We start from the raw sequence: 14,177 nt of genomic DNA on the forward strand, positions 1-14,177 counted from the left end.
ACCTTTACTGTTGAGTGAACCCAGCTCACTGCATCTAACTACCCAGTACCTGTTGTGTTTACTTAAAGAGAACCCGAGGTGTGTTTAAAGAATGTTATCTGCATACAGAGGCTGGATCTGCCTATACAGCCCAGCCTCTGTTGCTATCCCAAACCCCACTAAGGTCCCCCTGCACTCTGCAATCCCTCATAAATCACAGCCATGCTGTGAGGCTCTGTTTACATCTGTAATGTCAGTCTCAGCTGCTCCCCCGCCTCCTGCATAGCTCCGGTCCCTGCCCCCGTCCCTTCCCTCCAATCAGCAGGGAGGGAAGGGATGCAGGTGGGGACTGGAGTTCTGCAGGAGGCGGGGAGAGCAGCAGACTGACACTATAGAGATAAACACAGCCAGCTCTGACAAGCTGTTTGTCAGCAGCGTGGCTGTGATTTATGAGGGATTGCAGAGTGCAGGGGGACCTTAGGGGGGTTTGGGATAGCAACAGAGGCTGGGCTGTATAGGCAGATCCAGCCTCTGTATGCAGATAACATTCTTTAAACCCACCTCGGGTTCTCTTTAACCCACCTCATCACTGCATATACCTAGCCTTGTGTTGAGTGAACCCACCTCACTGCATCTAATTACCTGTTGTGTTGAGTGTGAACCCACCTGGCCACCTCACTGCATCTAACTACCTGTTGTGTTGAGTGAGAACCCACCTCACTGCATCTTAAGTACCTTTACTGTTGAGTGAACCCAGCTCACTGCATCTAACTACCTGTTGTGTTGAGTGTGAACCCACCTGGCCACCTCACTGCATCTAACTACCTGTTGTGTTGAGTGAGAACCCACCTCACTGCATCTTAAGTACCTTTACTGTTGAGTGAACCCAGCTCACTGCATCTAACTACCCAGTACCTGTTGTGTTTACTTAACCCACCTCATCACTGCATATACCTAGCCTTGTGTTGAGTGAACCCAGCTCACTGCATCTAATTACCTGTTGTGTTGAGTGTGAACCCACCTGGCCACCTCACTGCATCTAACTACCTGTTGTGTTGAGTGAGAACCCACCTCACTGCATCTTAAGTACCTTTACTGTTGAGTGAACCCAGCTCACTGCATCTAACTACCTGTTGTGTTGAGTGAGAACCCACCTCACTGCATATAGCTAGCATACCCCCGAGATGGACAAAATGGACAAACCAGGTAGAGGAAGAGGTAGAGGCAGACCCAGAGGAAGGCCACCAGGCACCGGCAGGTCTGTGGCTGTGCGAGGTGGTGTTGCTGTAATTTCATGCGGACCTGCCCCAAAATACAGTGCTCAGAAGAAGGCACGTGCCATCACTTCCCAAAATCGTGAGGAGGTGATTGAGTATTTAACACAGAACACCTCATCTCCCGCAGCCACCAGCGCTACAACAAGCACCACATCCGCTGCATTTGACACTTCGCAGGAGTTATTTGGTGGTGGTGGTGAAATCACTGATTCCCAGCCACTACTGCAACAACAACAAGAAGGCGCAGGTACACCACCTCATACGTCTGAGTTAGGTGGCGATAGTATGGACGTAACGTGTGTGGATGGGGATGATGGTGGACCACCTGAAGTTGGTGCACTTGAGGAGGTGTCTGAGGAAAGCGCAGCTGGCCAGGAGGATTATTATGACGATTATACGGATACCACATATGTTCCCGGTAGAGGAGATGACCAGGGGGACAGTTCAGAGGAGGAGTCAGAGAGGAGTAGGAGGAGACGACTCCATGATAGAAGCAGAGGGAGCTCGTCCTCAGAATCAGCTTGGGGCAGTGTCCGGTGCCATGTATCGCCAGCTATGGCCAGACAGCCAACATGCCCTTCAACGTCAGCTGCTGATGCCACCGTAGCGCCATCAGCCCAGGGGGGCTCAGCGGTTTGGAAATTTTTTCACGTGTGTGTCTCAGATCGGAGCAAAGCCATCTGCATACCCCCCAACCGTCCCGTCTTCGTCGGGATTCTCCCGATTTGGGGGGGCCCTCCCGCTGTCCCGGGCCCCCCCTCTTGAATCCCGACGCTGGGCTGGCATTTGGAGGCGGAAAAACTGATCGAGGCTCCAGCCGCGGTAATGGAGGGATGCGGGAGCTGCACTACTTCCTCCCTCTCTCTGAATACCCCCCTATTGTATGTCTGTGTCCCCCCCCCTGTAGGCAGAGTGAGCGCAGCGGAGCAGGCAGTCGGGTCCTCTTACCGCTCTGATGCACGCCGTACACTGTCTCTGGCATCCGATCTCCATGTGCTTCCTGTTTACTATGATGTCACAGGAAGCACATGGAGATCGGATGCCAGAGACAGTGTACGGCGTGCATCAGCGGTAAGAGGACCCGACTGCCCGCTCCGCTGCGCTCACTCTGCCTACAGGGGGGGGGACACAGACATACAATAGGGGGGTATTCAGAGCGAGGGAGGAAGCAGTGCAGCTCCCGCATCCCTCCATTACCGCGGCTGGAGCCTCGATCAGTTTTTCCGCCTCCATTATCTGCCCAGGCCCCCCCCCCCCCCATCCCACACACACACACCTAATAGTGGCACCCTCCTCCCCACCCCCTCCACTGACAGCCCCCCTACCCACCAAGAGTCAGTGCACCCTGCCCCTCACCAGGCACCTTGCCCCTCACCAGGCACCCTGTACCTCACCAGGCACCCTGCCCCTCACCAGGCACCCTGCCCCTCACCAGGCACCCTGGCCCCAGGCACCCTGTACCTCACCAGGCACCCTGCCCCAGGCACCCTGCCCCTCACCAGGCACCCTGCCCCAGGCACCCTGCCCCTCACCAGGCACCCTGGCTCCAGGCACCCTGTACCTCACCAGGCACCCTGCCCCTCACCAGGCACCCTGCCCCAGGCACCCTGCCCCTCACCAGGCACCCTGGCCCCAGGCACCCTGTACCTCACCAGGCACCCTGCCCCAGGCACCCTGCCCCTCACCAGGAACCCTGCCCCTCACCAGGCACCCTGGCCCCAGGCACCCTGTACCTCACCAGGCACCCTGCCCCTCACCAGGCACCCTGCCCCTCACCAGGCACCCTGGCCCCAGGCACCCTGTACCTCACCAGGCACCCTGCCCCAGGCACCCTGCCCCTCACCAGGCACCCTGCACCCTTCCCCAGGCACCCTGCCCCTCACCAGGCACCCTGCACCCTTCCCCAGGCACCCTGGCCCCTGCACCCTTCCCCAGGCACCCTGGCCCCTGCACCCTCCTTCCCCAGGCACCCTGCACCCTCCTTCCCCAGGCACCCTTCCCCAGTGTCAGTGTACCCTGCCCCAGGCACCCTGCCCCTGCACCCCCCCTTTCCCAGACACCCTGCTCTTGGCCCCTGTCCCAGGCACCCTGCTCTTGGCCCCTGTCCCAGGCACCCTGCTCTTGGCCCCTGTCCCAGGCACCCTGCTCTTGGCCCCTGTCCCAGGCACCCTGCTCTTGGCCCCTGTCCCAGGCACCCTGCTCTTGGCCCCTGTCCCAGGCACCCTGCTCTTGGCCCCTGCCCCAGGCACCCAATGCCTGGCCCCTGCTCCAGGCACCCAGTCCCTGCACCCTGCTCCAGGCACCCAGTCCCTGCCCCAGGCACCCAGTCCCTGCCCCAGGCACCCTGTCCCTGCACCCAGTCCCTGCACCAGGCAACCTGTCCCTGCACCAGGCACCCAGTCTCTGCACCCTGCTCCAGGCACCCAGTCCCTGCTTCAGGCACCCAGTCCCTGCACCCTGCTCCAGGCACCCTGTCCCTGCTCCAGGCACCCTGTCCCTGCTCCAGGCACCCAGTCCCTGCACCCTGCCCCTGCCCCAAGCACCCTGCTCCAGGCACCCTGTCCCTGCTCCAGGCACCCAGTCCCTGCACCCTGTCCCTGCCCCAAGCATCCTACTCCAGGCACCCTGTCCCTGCCCCAAGCACCCTGCTCCAGGCACCCTGTCCCTGCTCCAGGCACCCAGTCCCTGCACCCTGGCCCCTGCACCCTGTCCCTGCCCCAGGCACCCTGTCGATACCCTCCTCCTACCCACTGGCACCTTCCTCCCCCACCCACTAGCACCCTCATTTCCACCCAGTGTCACCCTCTCCCACCCACTGGCACCCTCCCCGCAAACTCACTTCCATTGTCGCCCTCTTGCAAAAGCAGGGGTGTGGCTTAAGGCCGCACAGGGGGCGTGGCTTAAGTGTCCCTCTTTCACATCTTTCAAAAGTTGGGAGGTATGCATCTGTTGTCTCTGCCAGCAAAAATTGAGCCGTGGAAAGGCCAACTGTCACGTAGGGACAAGTGCTTTACGAAGGCACCTGGAGAGAAGGCACAAACAGCTATGGCAAGAACACCTGAGGAAAAGAAGCACCCCTCAAAAGACAAGCAGCGGAGAACAACCGTGGCAGCCGTCACAGGGGGCTTCTGCTGCTCCACGTTCCCATGGTATTGTTCGTGGCTGGGGGGGGAGGAAGAATGGATACACTTTTAAACAATTTAAAAATACAACCATCTAAACTTTCAAACAATTTAAAAATACAACCATCTAAACTTTCAAACAATTTAAAAATTCAACCATCTATCATTTTCAAAAAAAAAAAAAAAAGGGCAAAAAAACTTGCCCTCCGTAAAACATTCTTGGCAAATGCTTTCGACTTGGTTTGTCTTCCGCTGGCTCAAGGGTCCATCTGACCACAGATGCCTGGTCTGCAAAGCACGGTCAGGGCAGCTACAGCATGGGTCTCAGCAGGCTCCCACTTCGGGCCGCAATCCAACCTTCATTCCCCGCGGTGACAATGGCAGACTTGCCCTCCATAACGGATTCCCGTTAAAGGATTTAAAGTTAATTCATTTCAAATACACAGCAGGGCCTCGAAAGTCCGCCTCCTGTATTGTTATTTTTGATCACTACCTCGGGGCGGGCGTGCATGCCTACCTGCTGCCCTCCTTGGATGTGTAGTGGTAGCCGTTTCTCAGGCTCCACACCGGATTCCATCCCTCATTTCCCGGCCATTACCCGGGGTCACAAATGACAGACTTGCCCGCCTCCATATGATTCTCGTGAAAGGAATGTGGTGTCATCTTTGCCCGCCATAACTGGTTCTCGTTAAAGGATTTAAAGTACATTCATTTCAAATACACAGCAGGGCCTCGAAAGTCCGCCTCCTGTATTGTTATTTTTGGTCACTACCTCGGGGCGGGCGTGCATGCCTACCTGCTGCCCTCCTTGGATGTGTGGTGGTAGCCGTTTCTCAGGCTCCACACCGGATTCCATTCCTCATTCCCCGGCCATTACCCGGGGTCACAAATGACAGACTTGCCCGCCTCCATATGATTCTCGTGAAAGGAATGTGGTGTCATCTTTGCCCGCCATAACTGGTTCTCGTTAAAGGATTTAAAGTACATTCATTTCAAATACACAGCAGGGCCTCGAAAGTCCTCCTCCTGTATTGTTATTTTTGGTCACTACCTCGGGGCGGGCGGGCGTGCATGCCTGCCCGCTGCCCTCCTTGGATGTGTAGTGGTAGCCGTTGCTCAGGCTCCACACCGGATTCAAACCTCTCATTCCCCGGCCATTACCCGGGGTCACAATGGCAGACTTGCCCGCCTCCACAGGATTCTCATTGTAGCGGTACTGAACAAGTACACAGCAAGTAGAAAATGTAAATTAAAAACAAAACGTAAGCTTTTTAACAATGCCATGGAAAGTTGAGAAGGAAGTCACACATTACCTGACATCACTGAGTGAGGAAGAGCAATCACGCCATGTTGCGCAGTAGTCCAGCATGGCCGTCACTACACAAACAGTTGTTTGCGGTGCGTTACACAGTGAGTTTGGTGTGTCAGTGTGAAGCAGTACTCTAATTGCACTCCCTGATTGATGTATACACATGCAAGATGTTTGAAAGCACGTTAGGCCTGCAATTTAGCATTCAATGTGATTTCTGCCCTTAAAACGCTGCTTTGCGTCACATCCAGATTTTTCCCCGGGACTTTGGGCATGTATCCCACTCCGCCATGCCCCCCTCCAGGTGTTAGACCCCTTGAAACATCTTTTCCATCACTTTTGTGGCCAGCATAATTTTTTCTATTTTTCAAAGTTCGCCTCCCCATTGAAGTCTATTGCGGTTCGCAAATTTTTCCGCGAACCGAACCTTCTGCGGAAGTTCGCGAACCCGGTTCGCGAACCGAAAATCGGAGGTTCGCGACATCTCTAATCGTAAACTACCTCTCCAGGTCCCAACCAATCTCCATTATAAGTGTATGGGAGTTACGCCTGGTAGAGTAACCTCTGATATTATAAAACTTCTGTTTTAGTAAACGTTTTTTTGGTAGCAGGAAAAAAGGGCGCCGGCAGCTAGTGGATGAAAAGGGCGCTGCTATAGACTCTAATGCAATTATCGTTAATACAACGAAAAATGCAGAAAAAGGGCGCCCAATAAAGATCGTTCACAACGTTAGAACATTACAGTTTTTGAAGTATGTTATCGTTTTAGAAGCTTGCAATGTTATAGTTTTTGTCCTATTATTTTGTTTGTACATAGAGATTTTACGTTATCAAAGATATTATAGTTTCTATGTGTATGAGGTATGAGGGTGTTTCTGCAGATGGAGTGGTTAGGCACAACCAGGGGCAGTGGTTAGGGTTAGACATCACTCCAGGCGGTGAATCATTTTAGGCACCAACGGGGGGGGGGGGGGGGGGGTTTAAGGTGGGTTGGCTAGGGTGAGGAACCACTAGGGAGGTGGTTAGGCATCACCAGGCGTTAGGGTTAGGCACCACCGGGGGGGGGGGGGGGGGGTGTTTAGGGTTAGGCACCACTAGGGGAGTGGTTAGTTTTAGGCAGCACCAGGGGAGGGTCCTGTGTGAGAGTAGGGTTATGTTAAGCTGTATTGTTGAATTATGTAACAATTTTGAACATTAATATCTTTTTGTTATCTCCCTTCTTTAAAAAAAAAAAAAACGATATGTATCGTTAACCAAGTTTGACAACAATGTTTATCTTTATTAATATTTTGTTATCCACCAGCGCTATTTCGTTATCCAGCCGGGCCTTTTCTTCCTGGTGCCCTTTTTGCTTGCACGCTGTTTTTTGGCCCCTACGTGATGCTGACTCTGGATATAGTAAACAGTGGGCGGTGCATGCATCATATGACAGTGCAAAACTCATGGTCAGCTGCTATTTACAGGCTGGTTGCAAGTGAGTTGATGCCTGATAACATTTGTAAGACAAGAAGAATTGCACCAGTGCTGTACATATAAGCAGCTTGGGGAAAATGAAAAATAATAACAAACACAAACAAAAGAGGATGCAGCATTACCACTTACATTTTCCAATCACAGATAAAAGTATTGTCACTGTCCTGCCACTGGATTGTACGAATCTCCTCCCTTGTTAGCAATGCCGCTCCTGGTAGTGTGCGGAACGCAGTACAGGCTACTTTCACTTGTAGCGCAGATCAGCGAGCCTACTCACTGCAAAAGTGAGAGTGGAGAGAGCTAAGTCCCGCCCACAGAGGTATCCAAGCCACTCGCATTACAGATACAGATACAGGTGGCTTATTATTGTCTGCCAGGGGCGTAGCAATAGGGGGTGCAGAGGTAGCGACCGCATCGGGGCCATCCCTCAACTACATTATTAGCTCTCTATTGGTCCTGTGCTCATAATAATCACTTCTATAGATACTTTGAATAGTGGTAATCACTAACAAACTGTTCCCCATCCCCTTCTTGCACCTCTGACACTGTAGTTGCCATTGGCAGGTTTTGGTGCGCCGTATCAATTGTTATGTATAGAGTGCTTAGGGGGGCCCATTGTAAAACTTGCATCGGGGCCCAAAGCTCCTTAGTTACGCCACTGTTGTCTGCATTTTAAAGAGAGACTTCGTGATTGGCTCAAGTGTGAGCAGAAAGTTTTGCAGGACACCTGCTGAAAGTCCCATCCACAGAGGTATCGGAGCCATTTACAGGAAGTGAATGGCTGCCTTAATTCAGTGACAGATGCAATTTTTAAGGAGCCCTGCATACTGTACTAGTGATTTGTCCAGCCTGGTTATGCAGCCCTAAGGTATACTTAGCCTTGTAGTCCACCAAATGTGCAAGTGCTTGTACTGTACCTCCAATGGGAGGACAGAGTTGCTTCTTTTAGCAGAGACTGTACCAGGGCATGCTGGGCTATTTCTAGGACAATTTCTGATACAAAGCAAGCAGTACTAGTGTTGTGACTAGGATATGAGCAGAGAACAATAAATATTTCCTAAACAATTTTCAGTCAGGGATAACTTTAACTAATCAGTGATTGCAAGGGCCAAATTCCCTATAGAGGATTCATTCTCTCTCTCTACAACTACAGGACAGTTCCTCACAAACATTACCTCTCCTGAAAGATCTTCTAACCAGAGAAGTCACTTCCTCTCCTGCAAGATCTTGTGACCAGTGATGTCACTTCCTGCAAGGCACTGACTGACTCCAATCCAACTAGAGAAGTTACAGGTGACTGTCTTTGTTATCTCAAAAAGTTAAGAGGTATGCTGTTTTTTTACTATTATGTGTGATAATGCTGCACACTGTATTTGCACAGCTATTATATCTAAAGGCCCCTCATACACACGGCAGATGAAACTCGGACAAGGTGGTGGATGACAACCGCCTCTGCTGAGAATCCAGTATGTGCTGATCGGCCAGCTGTCTGTCCTGGTGGATCACTTTGGCTGAGCAACTGGAAATAACATTGTTCTCCCCCACTTTTTTGGAACCTTTTTGTGTAGCAGATTTTATATTTTGTTACAGTAAAGCTGTAACTGAACAGCTTCTGTAACAAAAACGCTTGGAAAATCGCTCTGATCTAGCGCTCTGGTGTGCACCATCCCATTCACACTCATTAGCCAAGCGGGTTTTAAACAACGCTCAGAACCGCTCTTGGTGTGCACCAGCCCTTAAAGGGGCACTACAGTGAAAAAGTGTAAAATGTAAAATATGTGCAAACATAGACAAGAAGTACATTTTTACAGAGTAAAATGAGCCATAAATTACGTTTATCCTATGTTGCTGTCACTTGCAGTAGGTTGTAGAAATCTGACAGAAGTGACAGATTTTGGACTAGTCCATCTCTTCATAGGGGATTTTCAGCAAGGCTTTTATTCCTTATAAAAATACTAGCGGACCCGCGGCGTAGCATATGCCGCATAAGAGGGTAGCGGGCAGGAAGGGGGTAGTGGACACAGCGGCGGTCACCTGGGTCCCCGCTGGGACGCTGAAGCGGTGAGTCATCGACGCTTACTGCCTCTTACTAATAGCAGCGGCTGCTGCTGAACTTAAGCCAGAGAGGGAGCGCAAATGGGGGACTCAGGTGAGGGATATATATATATATTCTATATCCCTGAGAATCCCCTATAAAGAGATGGTCTAGTCCAAAACCTGTCACTTCTGTCAGATTTCTACTACCTACTGTAAGTGACAGCAACATAGGTGAGAAGTAATTTATGGCTCATTTTACTCAGGAAAAAACGTACTTCTTATTTGTATATGTTTGCACATATTTTAAATTTTACACTTTTTCGCTGTAGTGTCCCTTTAATGTCAAAACATTTCTTCATAAATCAGTGGCTGTTACTGCTGCTGGCATAGTGGCAGCTGCTAATCCGTGGCTTTTACTGCTGCTGGCACAGTGGCCACTGCTAATCAGTGGCAGTTACTGCTGCTGGCCCAGTAGTATCTGCTAATCAGTGACTGTTACTGCGGCTGACATAGTGGCGGCTGCTATTCTGTGACTGTTACTGCTGCTTGCATAGTGGCAGCTGCTAATCAGTGTCTGTTACTGCTGCTGGCACAGTGGCAGCTGCTAATCAGTGGCTGTTACTGTGGCTGGCACAAGGGCAGCTGATAATGAGTGGCTGTTACTGTGGCTGGCACAGGGGCAGCTGATAATCAGTGGCTGTTACTGCTGCTGGCATAGTGGCAGCTGCTAATCAGTGGATGTTACTGCTGCTGGCACAGTGGCCGCTGCTAATTAGTGGCAGCTACTGCTGCTGGCCCAGTGGTATCTGCTAATCAGTGGCTGTTACTACTGCTGGCACAGTGGCAACTGATAATCAGTGGCTGTTACTGCTGCTGGCATAGTGGCAGCTGCTAATCCGTGGCTGTTAATGCTGCTGGCACAGTGGTCGCTGCTAATCAGTGGCAGTTACTGCTGCTGGCCCAGTGGTATCTGCTAATCAGTGACTGTCACTGCGGCTGACATAGTGGTGGCTGCTATTCTGTGACTGTTACTGCTGCTTGCATAGTGGCAGCTGCTAATCAGTGGCTGTTACTGCGGCTGGCACAGGGGCAGCTGATAATCAGTGGCTGTTACTGCTGCTGGCATAGTGGCAGCTGCTAATCAGTGGCTGTTACTGTTGCTGACACAGTGGCCGCTGCTAATTAGTGGCAGCTACTGCTGCTGGCCCAGTGGTATGTGCTAATCAGTGGCTGTTACTACTGCTGGCACAGTGGCAACTGATAATCAGTGGCTGTTACTGCTGCTGGTATAGTGGCAGCTGCTAATCAGTGGCTGTTACTGCTGCTGGCACAGTGGCCGCTGCTAATTAGTGGCAGCTACTGCTGCTGGCCCAGTGGTATCTGCTAATCAGTGGCTGTTACTGCTGCTGGCACAGTGGCAGCTGATAATCAGTGGCTGTTACTGCTGCTGGCACAGTGGCAGCTGCTAATCACTGGCTGTTACTGCGGCTGGCACAGTGGCAGCTTATAATCAGTGGATGTTACTGCTGCTGGTATAGAGGCAGCTGCTAACCAGTGGCTGTTAGTCCTTGTTCACATTGCGTTCCGCTCGTGTTAGTGTTCGCGTTGGGCTTTTTTTGACACTTTTTTTTTTATTCCCGGCACTTTGGTGGGCATTTGTTTTTGTTTGTTTTTGTGAATAGTGCTTTTCTAAGTGCTTTTCCAGAGCGTTTTTTTTAATTCACTCCCTGACGCAAATCAGAAAGTGAACTCTTTGACCTGGAAAATAATAAATACAATGTATTTATTCTTAAAAACGCTCACACAATCGCTGCACAAAGCAGTTTTGTGAGCGTTTTGCGGTTTTCCTATACCTTCCATTAAGTGAAATCGCCTCAAAAATGGTACATGCAGCGCTTTTCTGAGCGGATCGGAAACGAAACGCTCAGATGTGAACTCTCTCATAGCAAATCATTGCACAAGCGCTTTAAAATCGCCAGCGCTTAAAAAAAAATCACAAAGCGCCTCTAGTGTGAATGAGCCCTTACTGCTGCGGGCATAATGGCAGCTGCTAATCAGTGGCTGTTACTGCTGCGGGCATAATGGCAGCTGGTAATCAGTGGCTGTTACTGCTGTGGCATAGTGGCAGCTGCTAATTAGTTGGCTGTTACTGCTGCTGGCATAGTGGCATCTGCTAATCAGTGGCTGCTATTACTACAGTGGTTGCTGGTAACCTACAGGTGAGCAAAGGGGTAGGCGGAGTGACATTAACAACTGTAAAGAGTTTTGGGGGCCACCAGAAAAGGCTCGGCAGACCGCATTTGTCCCCCGGGATAGACTTTGGACATGCCTGATTTATAGTGCGTATGGGCCTTAACCTCCTTGTCGGTAACCCCGTGTGTGACACGGGGTAAGCTGCCGGAGGGTGCCGCTCAGGCCCTGCTGGGCCGATTTACATAATTTTTTTTTCAAACACGCAGCTAGCACTTTGCTAGCTGCGCGTTTGGTCTGATCGCCGCCGCCGATGCGCCGCTACCCGCCGCGGAAACAGGCCCCCTCCCCCACATACCCCATGCGCAGCCTGGCCAATCGCCGCCAGGCTGCGCTATGGGGTGGATCGGGACTCCCTGTGACGTCACGACGTCCATGACGTCACTCCGTTCGTCGCCATGGCGATGGGGGAAGCCCTCAAGGAAATCCCGTTCAGAACGGGATTTCCTTATGGGCAAGCGGCGCCGGCGGCGATCAGAGGGGACGGGCGGACGCCACGGGGAGGGGGGGAAGCATGTAGCTAGCGCTAGGCTAGCTACATGCTAAAAAAAAAAAAAAGGTGAAAAAAACCCTCCCGCGGCTGCGCAGCCACGGGAATTATACCGCCAGGGGGGTTAAGTGATGTAATGTTGTTTTATATAAAATGTTATTAGTAGCACTGTCCCCACTTCATTGCAGACTGTTGACCCTAAATAAGCACCTGGCTTTCACCTACACCTGCTGCAATGTAAAGTTTATTGATGACATGGTAAGGCTTGTGTAGGTAGGGAAAAAGGCGACCCAGCTATTTAACCACCTTAGCGGTATGGACGAGCTCAGCTCGTCCATTACCGCCAGAGGGTGCCGCTCAGGCCCTGCTGGGCCGATTTTGATAAAATAAAAAGCAGCACACGCAGCCGGCACTTTTCCAGCCGCGTGTGCTACCTGATCGCTGCCACTTTGAGGCGATCCGCCGCGTGCAGCGGCGAAAGAGGGTCCCCCCAGCCGCCCGAGCCCTGCGCAGCCGGAACAAATACTTCCGGCCAACGCTAAGGGCTGGATCGGAGGCGGCTGACGTCCATGACGTCACTCCGCTCGTCGCCATGCCGATGAGGAAAGCCAAACAAGGAAGGCTGTTCATTGCAGCCTTCCTTGTTACTTCTGATTGCCGGAGGCGATCAGAAGAACGGATTCGAAGCGCCCTCTAGTGGGCTTTCATGCAGCCAACTTTCAGTTGGCTGCATGAAATAGTTTTTTTTTTTATTTAAAAAAAAACCCTCCCGCAGCCGCCCTGACGATCTCAATAGAACGCCAGGGTGGTTAAAGAAAACCTGAAGTAGAAGTATATGGAGTCAGGCATATTTGATTTCCTTTTAAACAATGCACATTGCCGGGCTGTCCTGCTGATCCACTGCCTCTAAAGCCTAGTACACACTAGCAATTTTAATAGGCCAATCATTGGTCAATTTTACCACCTACATGTAGTATGACCATTTACCTATATAATCTGCATAGAATAGAAAATCTGTTTGGCCCTCATACTACATGGAGGTGGTAAAATTGACCAATCATTGGCCAATCAAAATTGCTAGTGTGTACTAGCCTTAATGCTTTTAGCCATAGACCCTGAACAACCATGCATGTTTAACTGAAGTTTGACTTAATTTGCTGCATGCTTTTTTCATATGTGTGATTCAGATGCTACTGCTACATGAAAGATCAGCAGGATAGCCAGGCAATTGGTATTGTTTAACCTTTTGGGGACCGCCTCGGTTAGATCCTATGCCGCATTTGTGGCTGTTTTACCCTGATGCGGCGTAGGATTGACGCCGCACGCCTTTTCCACTCCCGATTGTGCGTACCCGACAGGGGAGATTAAGCTGTCATATGACAGCTGACATCTCCCCTCAGTGATCAGAAACCATCGCGTATGGCTTCTGATCACGTGATCACTACGATCGCCGGCGGATTGTAGTGACCACTGCAAGAGCTGTGGAGGTACGGGGGAAAGAAGAGGATCCACTCCCCTTCCTGGCGGTCCCCCGGTGATCGGCGCCCCCCTCCGCTCTGGCCGGCATCTCCGCTCGCTCTGACGTCAGTGCTGGGTCCCGGCTTGATGACGTCATCAAGCTGCAACCCGGAACTGAGCGGCAGTACAAGCGAGGATGCCGAGAGAGCAGATGGGGCTACTGCGGCTCATCGCTGGAGCCTGGGAGGTGAGTAAAGGCTTCTTGTGAAAGGGGGACATCTGGGTAAATGGGGGACATCTGGCCCAGCACGCCACACTGGGGATCCAGCTGCTCAACCCCGCCCCCAAACGTGCATCCCCCCCCCCAGGTGCAAACAAATTTGCCTGGTCCTTAAGGGGGGTTAGGCAGCCGGTCTCCAATAGTTTAAAAGGAAATAAATAAGGCAGCCTCCATATATCTCTCACTCCAGGTGTCCTTTAAAGGATACCAGAGTTGTAAGTTATTAAAAACGGAGGGCGGATTGCAGGCATGTATTGGATGTAGCCCTCATGTCCATGTTCTCATCCGTCCCCCTCTTTTCTCACCTAAATCACCGCCGCAGCTTAGTCCTGGTCGCCCAGGTTGGGCGGTAGTGCGCACACGCTCATGAGCAGGAGCACTTTGTGTGTACACACGATGGCTCGATGATGTCATTGTGCTGTCATGCGCGCGGGCGCCTGCACACTACTGTCCGACCCGCGTGACCAGGACTGAGCTCCCCCGGCGATTTAGGTGAGAAAAG

The 14,177-nt window shown here is 51.9% G+C and overlaps 1 long non-coding RNA gene across 1 annotated transcript in view; it reads right to left on the bottom strand.

The window, feature by feature from the left end:
• LOC137538185 (uncharacterized) overlaps positions 1–8,391 on the bottom strand; it is a 72,227-nt gene extending 63,836 nt beyond the window's left edge. Inside the window, exon 1 of the long non-coding RNA XR_011024705.1 lies at positions 8,336–8,391. This is a non-coding gene — a long non-coding RNA (uncharacterized lncRNA). The remainder of the gene's footprint in view (positions 1–8,335) is intronic.
• Between the last annotated feature and the right edge of the window lie 5,786 nt (positions 8,392–14,177).

The sequence above is a fragment of the Hyperolius riggenbachi genome, chromosome 11 (assembly GCF_040937935.1).
Source record: "Hyperolius riggenbachi isolate aHypRig1 chromosome 11, aHypRig1.pri, whole genome shotgun sequence".
In the NCBI taxonomy this organism is placed as follows: domain Eukaryota; kingdom Metazoa; phylum Chordata; class Amphibia; order Anura; family Hyperoliidae; genus Hyperolius; species Hyperolius riggenbachi.